Raw genomic sequence first — 12,626 nt, 5'->3', positions numbered from 1 at the left:
TGTCCTCTGTTGTAAACCTGGCCTTTGCATCAGTAGAGAGAAGGGTGTGAGCAAAAGCTTTAAGTGGGCCAAGAGTTCTGCTTAAATCAATTTCTGGTAAAGTGCTTTCTCATTTATCACCTCTGAAAGGACATTTAACAAAGGCCCTCTGATGTAACTTTTGTCAGAGTACCAGGTAAACTGCTGCTTAAACATTAGCTTAGTCTAGAGGCTGAGACTTGGTTGGGAAGGGAGGGGCAGTCTTCAAACTTTCATCTATATGAGGAAATGAATTTATTTTGTTAAGCAGTGAGCTGTTTTTTCTTAAATAAAAATCCGTCACTTAGAACTTAACAGTTTCATGTCCAGAGTGAGAACTACAATGTGAAGCATGATCCAAGGGATTAAGATATTTAAAGGTTAAAAAAAATCGATGGGTGGATCGCTGCAAATATCCTTTCCAATGCAAGAGTATGAAAGGTTTTATGTGTGCTGTGAACCTGGAATATTTGGATCTTGTCAGGGAAGTTGACTCGGCTGGCAGACTTTCCTGGAGTTTTTTCCTTGTTTTTGTGTTGTGTTGGTTTGTAGCACTGAGACTGGACATCAAAGTCAAGTGGAGATTTTATATATGTGGAGAGTAAATTGTTTCTAGGAGGCCTTTTCCCAGGCTTAGTTATATTCATGCAAGAGATCAAAGTCCAAGGGCAAAACAAGATCATTTAAGGGGAGATGACACTTTATTAAATGATCTCAATATTTAGGGTGAAGTTATGTTGAGGGCAAAATGTATCTGAATTAGTTCCTCCATTCTCAACACCACCTTTCTGGCCGTGACTTTCTGTGGGTAGACCAAATTAGAGGGAGGTAATAAATTGGAACACAAAAGGAAAGATCATGCCTCCACCAAACCTGGCCACACAACCAATGTTTATGGGAACTTTTTCTTTTTTAATACCACTTGGAATTTGGAAGGGAAGAGAGAAAATCTTTTCTGTTTTATCACTTGTGCTGAATGTCATCAGGAAAAAAGAGAGCACCCCTGAGGATTTTAGTATTTCTGTTTAAATTAAAACATGAATAGAGCAAGAAAAACCTGAATGTATATCTCTGTGTGTGTGAACAGTCTCCTCAACCCTTCAGAAGTGGCTGCATTACAGAATGAGGGAAGCAAGTATGGGATGCTGTATAGAGGGAAATCTATGATTACAAAGTTTCAGGGTGAACCGTATTGCCTTTTTGTCTCACCCAGTGATCTCTGGGAGTTTGAAAGGGATGTCTTATTTGAGCTGAAGAGTAAGTCTGTCATGTTCTCTACTCCAGCCCCCTTCTTGATTTCTGCGGATTAGAAACTGCTTGAGGGGCTCAAAATGGCAATGCTAATAGTTTTGCTAAGCTTTAGCCTACTGATCTTCTGAACAGGGCTGCCCGTAGGTCCACGTAGGACCATGAAGACGATGCCCAGCACAACCTGAGGGAGCACTATTTCCATAACTCAGTGTGAATGGCACTTGTTGGAATTGTGCTCCAAGGTGGCTTTTCTGACACAGCTTTTGGGTGTGAAAAAAATGGTGCTGTATTCCCTGGAGTCCAAGATGTGCCAATGGCAAGTGTGTTAATGCAGAAATGGGGAAAGGGCTCTTTCCCACTGTGCTCTGACTCACTGGGACACCTGACACTGAAGTAAGCACTGCTTGCATCCTGTGCCTTCCCCAAACAGCTTCAACTTCTGCACATGGCCTCTCTATGCACCAGCCCATTCAAGGACAGTGGGACTAAGAGAGCAGAAGGGTAGATTGCTGACCTCTTTTCCTAATTCTAACTCCATGTGCCCATGAAAAACTTTCACGCAACTCTTAAGGACCCTAACACATCAATTTATTAGGCAAGCTTGTCATGTTCAATTTCTTATTTGGGACCAAGCTCGGACCCTTGCTAGAATTTGAGTAAGTGAAAAAATGAATGAGTGACTGGGTTTTGGTATCTATCTCTTCATGTATATCTCAATTTAGTTATTAAACTTGGTTTGTAATGGAACATAATACAGCCTATATGTAGTGGTAGTTGCTATAGTGGAGTTTGAACGTCAGATCTCTCATTAATGTCTGTTGGAAAGATAAGTACATTATTCCTGTGTTTTCTATTTATTTAGCCCTTCTCTATATGATTGAATGGAAAAAGTTTTGAGTTTGATATAGAATCCTCACAAGTTTCTAACAGGCCATTAAATGGACAATAGGAGACAACCAAACATAGTCTACAGAGGAATTCTAATAATTTCAGTGTTCTGTTTGGTTTGCTTTCAGTGATCAATACCTAAGAGTCTTTAGGGCATCTTTAGCATAAGTAATTCTTTTTTTTCTTTAAAGATTTTATTTATTTATTTGACAGAGAGAGAGACATCGAGAGAGGGAACACAAGCGGGGGGAGTGGGAGAGGGAAAAGCAGGCCTCCCGCCCAGCAAGGAGCCCGATGCAGGGCTTAATCCCAGGACCCTGGGATCATGACCTGAGCCGAAGGCAGACGCTTAACGACTGAGCCACCCAGGTGCCCCTAGCATAAGTAATTCACTTCTAATTTTAAAACAAAACTTTGATTACCTTCAAGCCACAGGGCGAATTGTGGGGTTTTTTTGTTTGTTTTGTTTTGTTTTTTAAGATTTTTTTTTTAAGTAATTTCTATACCCAAGGTGGGACTCGAACTTACAACCCTGAGATCAAGAGTTGCAAGCTCCACTGACTGAGCCAGCCAGGCTTCCCTGTGGTTTTTTATTTCAGGGTGAATTAACAGTTCAAAACACCATTTCCAGGGGCTATAACTCCCTGATGGGAAGTATCAGAGCTTGAAGCCAGAACACAGTGATCTACAAGCACACACGTATTCAGCGTGAGGTCTTGCATCCAGGAAGCCTATGGATGTAGGTTATGGAGGATATGAAGGTATTTTGCTCTCTAATGTAGTCTCTCTTTTGAGCATAGTGGTTCTAACCAGTCAGCCATTTCTTTAATGTCTCCCAGTTTACTGTGGGATACACTGAGTTGATTGAAAGTTTTTGAAAAGTACTGTTTCTCGGATAAGTCTAACCTCCTTAACCTGTTAACAAGGCCTTTAATAATGTGGCCCCAGCCTACCATTCCCACTGTTTTCGGACCTCTCAGGCTGTGGTAGCCCACGCCCCAGCCAACATTAAACTTCATGTCATTGCTCACATACATCAAACAGCACACTTCTGTGACATCATATCTACCATTCCTTCTGTCTAGAACTATCTGCCTTCTCTTCTCCATGTAAGATAATCTCATTCATCCTTAATAATTGGCAATCTTTAGGGCTATTTATAGATGATCCTTTCACCTGCTTTCAGGCACTTGGTAGAACTGCTCTTCCTCCATCCCAGTTTAGATGAGGTCATGCGACTTGCTTTTTCCAAGACGTGTGAGCAGATGTGCTATGGATCAGGCAGAAATTCCCTGACAGAGTTATTGAGAGGGATGAGCCTTCCCTTGTTCCCTCCGCTGCTTCATCTATCAAGAAGACATGTATTGAGATGCAGTCTCTCACCTGATCACCAGTTCCCTGCTAACGGAACTAGATGTTGAATGCAAGTAAGATAGAAACTTTTGTGTCGGGGTGCTTGGGTGGCTCAGTCGTTTAGCGTCTGCCTTCAGCTCAGGTCACGATCCCAGGGTCCTGGGATGGAGCCCTGCACCAGGCTCCCTGCTCAGCGGGGAGTCTGCTTCTCCCTCTCCCACTGTCCCTCACCCCTGCTCGTGCTCTCACTCTCTCACTCGCTCTGCTCTGTCTCAAATAAAAAATTAAAAAAAACAAAACAAAACAAAAAACCTTTGTGTCTGTGTTGAATCAACAGAAATTTTGGGGGAGTTTGTTACCATGGCTTAACCTCACCTACCCTGACTGATAAAGTGACATTTGAACTGGGTTCAATTATTGTATCTAGAACCTGTTCCACATGCGTCCTCCAAAGGCTCATTAACTACAGCTCTGCAGTGCTTCTGTAATGCTTTGTCCCTAACTTGGTTGTTACACTTGCCACAGCGCAGGTGGTTTTGTTTATGTGACTTTCATATTTTGAACACCCCAAGGGAAAGACCATATCTTCATCCCCATTATTATCTTCTCCGGCCTTCCACCTTTTCCCATTTTCTGGCATGTTGCTTGGCATATGGTTGATACTTAATGAGTATTTTTAAATGAGAGAAAGGATAGTAAGAAACCCACTTGCCTCTTATGATTAAAAGAGGATTTTTGGTTTTGGTTTTGGTTTTTTAACAGCTCCTTATTCAGAGAAAATAAACTTATCAAGTTAACAGTCCATGCATTTTTTTTGTTCATTTAAAGTCAACAACATATTAAGTTTAAATGTCCATTTTGTCCAAAAATAATTCCAAAGGATAAAAATCATTTTATTAATAATTCTTGAAGATCAGTACCAAAATCTGCATCTGATATAATCAAGTTATTTCTTATTTTACTCTCATTAAGTTAATCATCAATATTATGGTCGCATATGAATATTTCATTCATTCAGCACATATTTATTGACTGTCTAAACACCGGGGAACACAGAGATAAAGAAAACACAATCCCTAACACCAGGGATCTTATAGCTTAATTAAAACACAGTGTAGTTGAGGCCATGATTGAGTTACACACAGGGCATTATTTATAAGCAAAAAAGCATTAGTTCAGCCCGAAGAGTATAAATCAGGAGAATGGCATGTCACAGTCACATCCCAGCTATTTCACTCTGGTTGTAAGACGGCTGTTTCTTTATGATGAGGATGGACCTTGTGCGATGGACGTAGAATAGAACGGAGAAAAAATTGGAGGGTCTTAGTGATGGGACTGATGTAGGAGTAAGGGAAGGGAAGAGTCAGAGATGACCCCCAGATGCTAGTTTGTGTGATTGGATATATGCTAGTTCCACAGACTAAGACCACAGAAATAGCAATACATTTATATGAAAGTTAACAGAATGATTTGGACGTGTGGAGTTTGAGACATAGGGAGGATATTCAGGGGTCTACAGAGATATGGGTGAGATATCCTGTGTCTATATCCTACAGAAGTGTAGTTGAATTGAAATATTTACACAGTGAAATATGTACTAACTTATTAAAAATTACTCGTCTCTCATATTAGAATATTTTACTGAATATTTTGAGCACATGTGTTGTGAAGATACATTACCAATTAATTTAACCTCAGGTTCCTAAATGGGGCATCAGTTGATACATGTTATAAGAAGGCACCGGGGCTGAGAGAGTTGACAAGCCATCTCCAAATTTTGAAAAGGCCTAAAAAGCACTATGCTTCTTTCTCATTGGTGGCAGATATGAGATGCAACAATTTGTCCTTTATTTTTTAGCAGATTTCTCTGCATGCTGTAGAAAATGTCCCTAATGTTGCAGACTCCTGAACCTTCATAGGGACCACCTCCCACCTTCTGCAGCACATGTTTCTTGCATGGCAGAGGCTTCTGTGTCATCTTTAAGAAAGGTTAGGAGTGTGGCAGAATCTGGGATTTCAAAGTCCTTGAGTCCACTGACTGAGATGTTTCTACCCCAAGTCTCAGGGCTTTCCCTATCAGGGTGCTAAAATCAAGCTGACTTGTCTAGACCTGAGGATGCAAGCTTCTGGACTTCACTCTCTAAGTCTAAAGCCTGATCCTTAGTTTTTTCTGCCCTCCAGCTTCAGGAACTGAATCTTTTCACATGCTGCCATGGACGGTCTCTAGCTCATACTTTTATTTATTTATTTATTTATTTATTTATTTATTTATTTATTTATTTATAGATTTATTTATTTGAAAGAGGGAAAGAGGGGGTAGGGAGGGGTAGAGGGAGAGGGAACGAGAGTCTTCAGACTTCGAGCTGAATGTGGAGTCCCACAGGGCTCCATCTCACAACCTTGAGATCATGACCTGAGCTGAAACCAAGAGTCTGATGCTTAACCGACTGAGCCACCCAGGCGCCCCTCTAACTCATACTTTTAAACGGGTGATCGGCCACCACGATCTTCCTTGTTTTCCTAATGCATTGATAATACCTAGCAGCAGCCATCTAATTCCGTGATCCTTATAATCCCTGCTTCCCCGGTCCTTCGCCAATGCCCGAGATAACAGCACCCTTCAGTGCATTCCCTTCAGCCAGCCCCCTGCACTGTTCACCGCTGCTCAACAATTACACAGCTACACTATGCTGGGGGCTTTCGTATTCCTCCTCTGATACCCCTCCCACGCCCATCTGTAGAGTCGCTTCCTAGGACTGCTTCTAGTCCCCAGTCCTAGGTCAGATTTCCTGGAAACAGACTATGAGATGGAGGTTCAGGGGTAGCAGGTGCACTGGAGAGTGCTGCTGGAGTAGGGCCTGTGGGGAAGTGAGGAAGGCGTGGTTGAGGAGACAAGTCAGCTAAAGCAGAGGCCTCAGCTGATCTCACAGAGAATTCTGCAAGCGGGATGGCTCTCCAGAGTTGTCCGAAATTGAAGCAAGGAGGCTTCGGGGACTTTAAAACCCCACATTAACTAATGATTAAGTGCGAGCAGTTCCTGAGGCTAAGCCAGGACCTTGGGGGAGGCAGCCTTGGCCAAAAAAAAAAAAAATTCCAGAGAGGAATGCAGGTGTGACTTATAAGCAGAAAAATTATTAAATTAAGTCCAGAATTGGGGGGTGGGTGGGGAGAGCTAGATGCCTTCATCCTTAAGGGGAGGGATCTGGTGGTACACCGCATTGCTGCAGTTAGGAATCACTATTTTTGAGGTACGGGACAGAAAATGGTACAAGACGATTGCAAGGAAAACGGAAAGATGAATGGATTCATGTCCCTCCTTGCCCTCTTTTTACTGCCTACTTTCTAATTCACCAGATATAGTGGAGAAAGCATGAACTTTGGAGTCAGACCTGCCTTTAAATTATGGTCTGGAACTTGCTAGCTGTGTGCCCCTAGACATGATATTTCAACTTCATTTCAGTATTTTCATCAGTAAAATGAGGCTAAGAATACTTCTCATGGGATTATCATAAAGATTGATTAACAGTTTATTGAGTTTTTACTATGCACTAGGTACTGTTCTCAGTGACTCACATGTACAAACTCATTTACATGTACTAACCCTGTGAGGGAGGGATTATTACTAGACATTTCACAGAGGACAAAACGGAAATGCAACGATGTTCAGTACCTTGGCCCAGACTTCAAAGCCAATAAGGGACAGCGTTGGGGATTTGAACCCCACACAGTTGTGGCCACAACATTGGCCTTTAACTATTACTCTGGATTGCCTTTATTTCTTAAGTAAAATATTTTATTAAAAGAACTCAAGGATGGGGCACTTGGGTGGCTCAGCCGGCTGGGCATTCTGCCTTCAGCTCAGGTCATGATCTCAGGGTCCTGGGATTGAGCCCCACATCAGGCTCCCTGCTCAGTGGGGAGTCTGCTTCTCCTTTTCCCCCTGTACCTCCCCCACCTCCTGCTGGTGTGCATGCTCTCTCTCCTTCAAATCAATCAATCAATCAATCAATCAACCAATCTTTAAAAAAAATAAAAGAACTCAGGGATGTAGAGTGCCTACCACGAAGTAGGCATTCAATAAGCTGCTAATTTCTTTCCAGTTTCCTCGTGGATGGATTTCTGAAATCGTCTTATCTAGATTGGTCCTCTGGTCCCATTCTCAAAGGCTTCACATGATATGTTACCTTGAGTACTTGAGACCAGAGCCCATGTGTTTTATTCATGCACTGTATTCCTCGATTGCGCTCATACTGCAACATACATGCTCAAAAACATGTATTAAAAAGTGAAAGAATAAATACAATGGATATTTTTGATAGTTCCTGGAAATATTCTATAAAATGATTGTGATAGTGGTCACACTACTATACATATTTGTCAAAAACTTACGGCATTATGTATTTAAATAGGTACATTTTATTGTATGTAAATTCTTCAATAAAGCTGATTTAAAAATAGGTAATTGTGTAAGAGTGATGAATCACAGACCTGTACCTCTGAAACAAATAATACATTATATGTTAAAAAAAAAAAAAAAGAAGAAGAAGATAGCAGGAAGGGAAAAATGAAGGAGGGGGAACTGGAGGGGCAGATGAACCATGAGAGACTATGGACTCTGAGAAACAAAAACAAAACAAAACAAAACAAAACAAAAATAGCTTCACCTCTTAGAGAAATGAAAAAAAAGCTCCCTATAATACATTTAATCACAATGGGATGCTGAGATGACTTTTCTATCACTAGAAAGGGAATCCCGTAGTACAATTAGGCCCTCCATTGCAGAAAGATTAAGCTTCTGGTTCAACCAAGATAATATAACAACTTGGGTTCAATGTTTCTTTAATTGATTTACTGTTTCCTCCCTGTTGCTTCTGTTATTTTGAGAATACTTTGAGTAAATTTTAATATTAATTTTAAACATGACTTACAACATTTTCTAGGAATTTGAACTCCAATAGCACTCTCATATGGTCCGTATCCATAAAGCATAATGGACAGGAAACAGCGTATTGTTTTAGAGTCCCAAATAATCACATATGGTAATCTCAATCAGTCACGTTCGCACAGGAAGAAATTCTGCATTAATGATATGAAGTCTGGGGTGAGAAGACTCCGTCATATGCTATTATTTTTTATTTTCTGAAGGTTGGAGGGGGGGTGATTTCAATAAGTAAATTTGTAAGTTTATTTTCTTAAGTCATCAAATCCTAAATATGAACTTTATGTTATAGCCACAGATAATATCACTTAAAATCATGTCACTTGGGGGGCACCTGGGTGGCTCAGTCATTAAGCGTCTGCCTTCGGCTCAGGTCATGATCCCAGGGTCCTGGCATCGAGCCCTGCATCGGGCTCCCTGCTCTGTGGGAAGCCTGCTTCTCCCTCTCCCACTCCCCCTGCTTGTGTTCCCTCTCTCGCTGTCTCTCTCTGTCAAATAAATACATAAAATCTTTTTAAAAAATTCCACATAGGAGTGAAATCATATGATATTTGTCTTTCTCTGACTTAACGTCACTTAGCATAATACACTCTGGCTCCATCCATGTCCTTGCAAACGGCAAGATTTTTAAGGGTGGGAGCAGGAAGCTTCCTAAGGATGGGTAAATGGCCAAGGGCACTCAGCTCCTTTGGTGTCCTGCCCAGAGGGTGCAAGCCTCAGGTCGGCACCAGGCACCTGTGTGGGGAAGAGGGATGGTGGTCTCTGCCACCAACTGTCCTCTGCCTTCCATCCAGAGACCCTGTGTGTTTGTTTTTTCCCCAGAGCAAATTACCATTTTGGTTTTTAGTTTAGTTTTTTGTTTGTTTGTTTGTTTGTTTTTGCAAGGTGAGGAAAGAACAGTTACCTAAACAGCGGGTACAGGGGATGGAAACTGGGAGTGAGACTGCTCCTGAGCAGACTCCCAGCCAAGGCTTCACTGAGCCTGCGGCCCTTCATGCCCACCACCCCAGATAACGGGGTGTGTGTGAGCCATGGTGGTCACTGCAGGTAAACGTTGGCTGTGTCTGGTTTTTTATTACTAGAAAATCAAGTTTCCCAGAGGTACAGGTTTATTTATGGATTCTTGCATTATGTTCCACAGGTCGGTTGGTCTACATTTGTACCAGTACCAGACAATGCTAGTTATCGTGACTCTAGTAATTCTACCTGCTACACCAACCCCCACGCCCCACTCTTCCACTTACTCTTTTTTGTAGTGACTTGGGGCCTTTTTCACGGTCCATATAAATTTAGAAATGGCATGCCAAGTTCCATATGCCCTATAATAGTTTAAGTTTTGATTAGATTTGTATTTAATCTATAGATTAGCTTGGGAGAAATTAACGTCTTTATGGTACTGAAGCCATCCATGATCATAGTATTATTTTAAAATCTTTTTTGGGGAAACTTTATAGTATACTTTGTAAAGATTTTTTAAAGATTTATTTCTAGGTACTTTATTTTCCTGATGGTATTGTAATTGGCTTCTTTCAACAGTGGCATTTCTATTTGTTGCTGGCATATAGAAATATAATTGACTTTTATATATTTGCTTTGTATTCACCAGCCTCACTAATCTAAAACTTCTAATAACTGATCTGAAGATTCTTTCGCAATTTTTAAATGTGAGTAATCATAGCATCTATGAATAACTATGTTTTTCTTTCTTTCCAATACTCATCTTTTTAATCTTTTCTCTTGCTTTATTCTGTTGGCTTGGACCTCCTCCAAGTGTGCAAAATTTTTTTTAATTTTAAAAATTAAAAAATTTTACCTTTCACATAAATACCTAAAAGTAAGGGTGTGATTACATGAAATCATTGAACTGTGATTTCTGATTTCTGATATGACTGATTCAGAATTATCTTATAATTTGGAGGTCCCTATCTAAAGAGAACATGGTAAATCAAATCAGACACAACACGACAAAACCACACAAACTCTTATCTTTTGCAAATTTAGAAAAGTTGACATAATTCAAAGTTCACTTCTAATGAAATTCACTTGAATAAAATATGTTTTTTTTTTTTTTTTAAAGATTTTATTTATTTATTCATGAGAGACAGAGAGAGAGAGAGAGGCAGAGGGAGAAGCAGGCTCCCAAGGAGCAGGGAGCCCGATGTGGGACTCGATCCCAGGACGCTGGGATCATGACCTGAGCCGAAGGCAGACGCTCAACCATCTGAGCCACCCAGGCGCCCCAAATAAAATATGTTTTTAATGTATTTTTAAAAATGAATATGTTCCTTGAATTGTCCTGTCCTTCCCTATTCTGTGATTTTTCAATTGCTCTTTCTTCCAAGACGACTCTTCTCCCTCGCTTCCCATTATCGCTTCTTATCACCTGTTCATTTAGAACTTTATGTATCCCAGAGGTAGGTATCTGCTTAACCATCGCTTCATATGAGAAACTTTCACTGGTCTCTGGATTGTAGGCAGCCATGGAATTCCGTTCTCCAGAGTTAGCTCAAATCCTTATTGAGGAATGACTGTGTGCTGTTCTAGGCACATATGTTTTGGAAGTAAATACCTATTTGTGTAATTCTTTAATTATTGGCTTCTCTAACAAACCTGAAGCTCCTTGAGTGGCCAGGATTTCTGTTCTGTTCATCATTGTCTTCTCCAGAGTTTAGCATATACCTGGCACATAATAAACCTCTAATAAATAGGGCACCTGGGTGGCTCAGTTGGTTAAGCGACTGCCTTCGGCTCAGGTCATGATCCCAGGGTCCTGGGATCGAGTCCCACATCGGGCTCCCGGCTCAGTGGGAGGCCTGCTTCTCCCTCTCCCACTCCCCCTGCTTGTGTTCCTGCTTTCGCTGTCTCTGTCTCTGTCAAATAAATAAAATAAAATCTTAAAAAAAAAAAAAAAAAAACCTCTAATAAATATTCATTAAATGGATAAAGTAATGTATGCAAGAAGTAATTTTTGAGGTTGATAATTAGACTTTTGGCTTTGTGGCCTACATTAATGCCATAGATTTATTCGACAGGTTTTTTATTTTATTTATTTATTTTTGTTTTTTAAAGATTTTATTTATTTGACAGAGAGAGACACAGCGAGAGAGGGAACACAAGCAGGGGGAGTGGGAGAGGGAGAAGCAGGCTTCCCACAGAGCAGGGAGCCCGATGAGGGGCTCGATCCCAGGACCCTGGGACCATGACCCGAGCTGAAGGCAGACGCTTAACCAGCTGAGCCACCCAGGCGCCCCAGTTCTACACTGTTTTTATCCGTGCTTCTCAAAATGAAGTCTCTGGGTCAGCAGTATCACCACCATCTTGGAGCTTGTTAGAAATGCAGAATCTCAAGAACTCAGAACTACTGAATTTGCATTTTAACAAGACTCTTCCTCAGCGGATGTGTGTGCACATTCGGGTGGCGAGCCTCGCTCTCCATGATGCCTGCAGAGTTAAGGCCTTTTAGGCTGTGCCTGATTGTAAAAGGCCTGAAAATCCTGCTGCATCCAGTCACTCTGCTGTCTGTAGTACTTGCTGAACGTGCTGGGAGTCAGGTAAAAGCGTTTGTTTTCCTACTCTATGGCCAAGGATTTCCTTCTCCTGTCAATCCAGGATGTAGGTGATCTTTTAGAGAGGTCTGAAAATGTTCCCTTCTTTTTTTCACCAAGAAAATGCTGGGAATATTTAGCAGACATTGTGTTCAAACTCATCATGGTTTGTGTGATACCATCCTTTGAAGTTAATTCATATTTGCATTAAGTGGTAGAATGTTGGCAATCTTTTCCGTGTGCTTGGAAAGAATGTATATACTACATTTGTTGAGTGCGAAGTTCCATATATGCCTATCTGATCATGCTTTCAAGCTGTCACGTATTCCAGGAGCGGTGAGGAGGAAAGGTAAAAAGGATTTCTCCAAACTGAGCTGCTTTTATGAGGTCTCTCTAGCCTCACACAGCACTTCCCTTTATATCTCAGTAGCCAGGAATGAGTCACATCTTTTTTTCTTTTTTTCAATTTTGTTATTGTTATGTTAATCCCCATACATTACATCATTAGTTTTAGATGTAGTGTTCCATGATTCATTGTTTGTGCATAACACCCAGTGCTCCATGCAGAACGTGCCCTCCTCAATACCCATCATCAGGCTAACCCATCCTCCCACCCCCCTCCCCTCTAGAAC

The sequence above is a fragment of the Leptonychotes weddellii genome, chromosome 2, assembly GCF_054177405.1.
Source record: "Leptonychotes weddellii isolate Sample4059 chromosome 2, ASM5417740v2, whole genome shotgun sequence".
Lineage (NCBI taxonomy): Eukaryota > Metazoa > Chordata > Mammalia > Carnivora > Phocidae > Leptonychotes > Leptonychotes weddellii.
The sequence above is the reverse complement of the archived record's forward strand: the minus strand, read 5'-3'. Positions refer to the sequence as shown.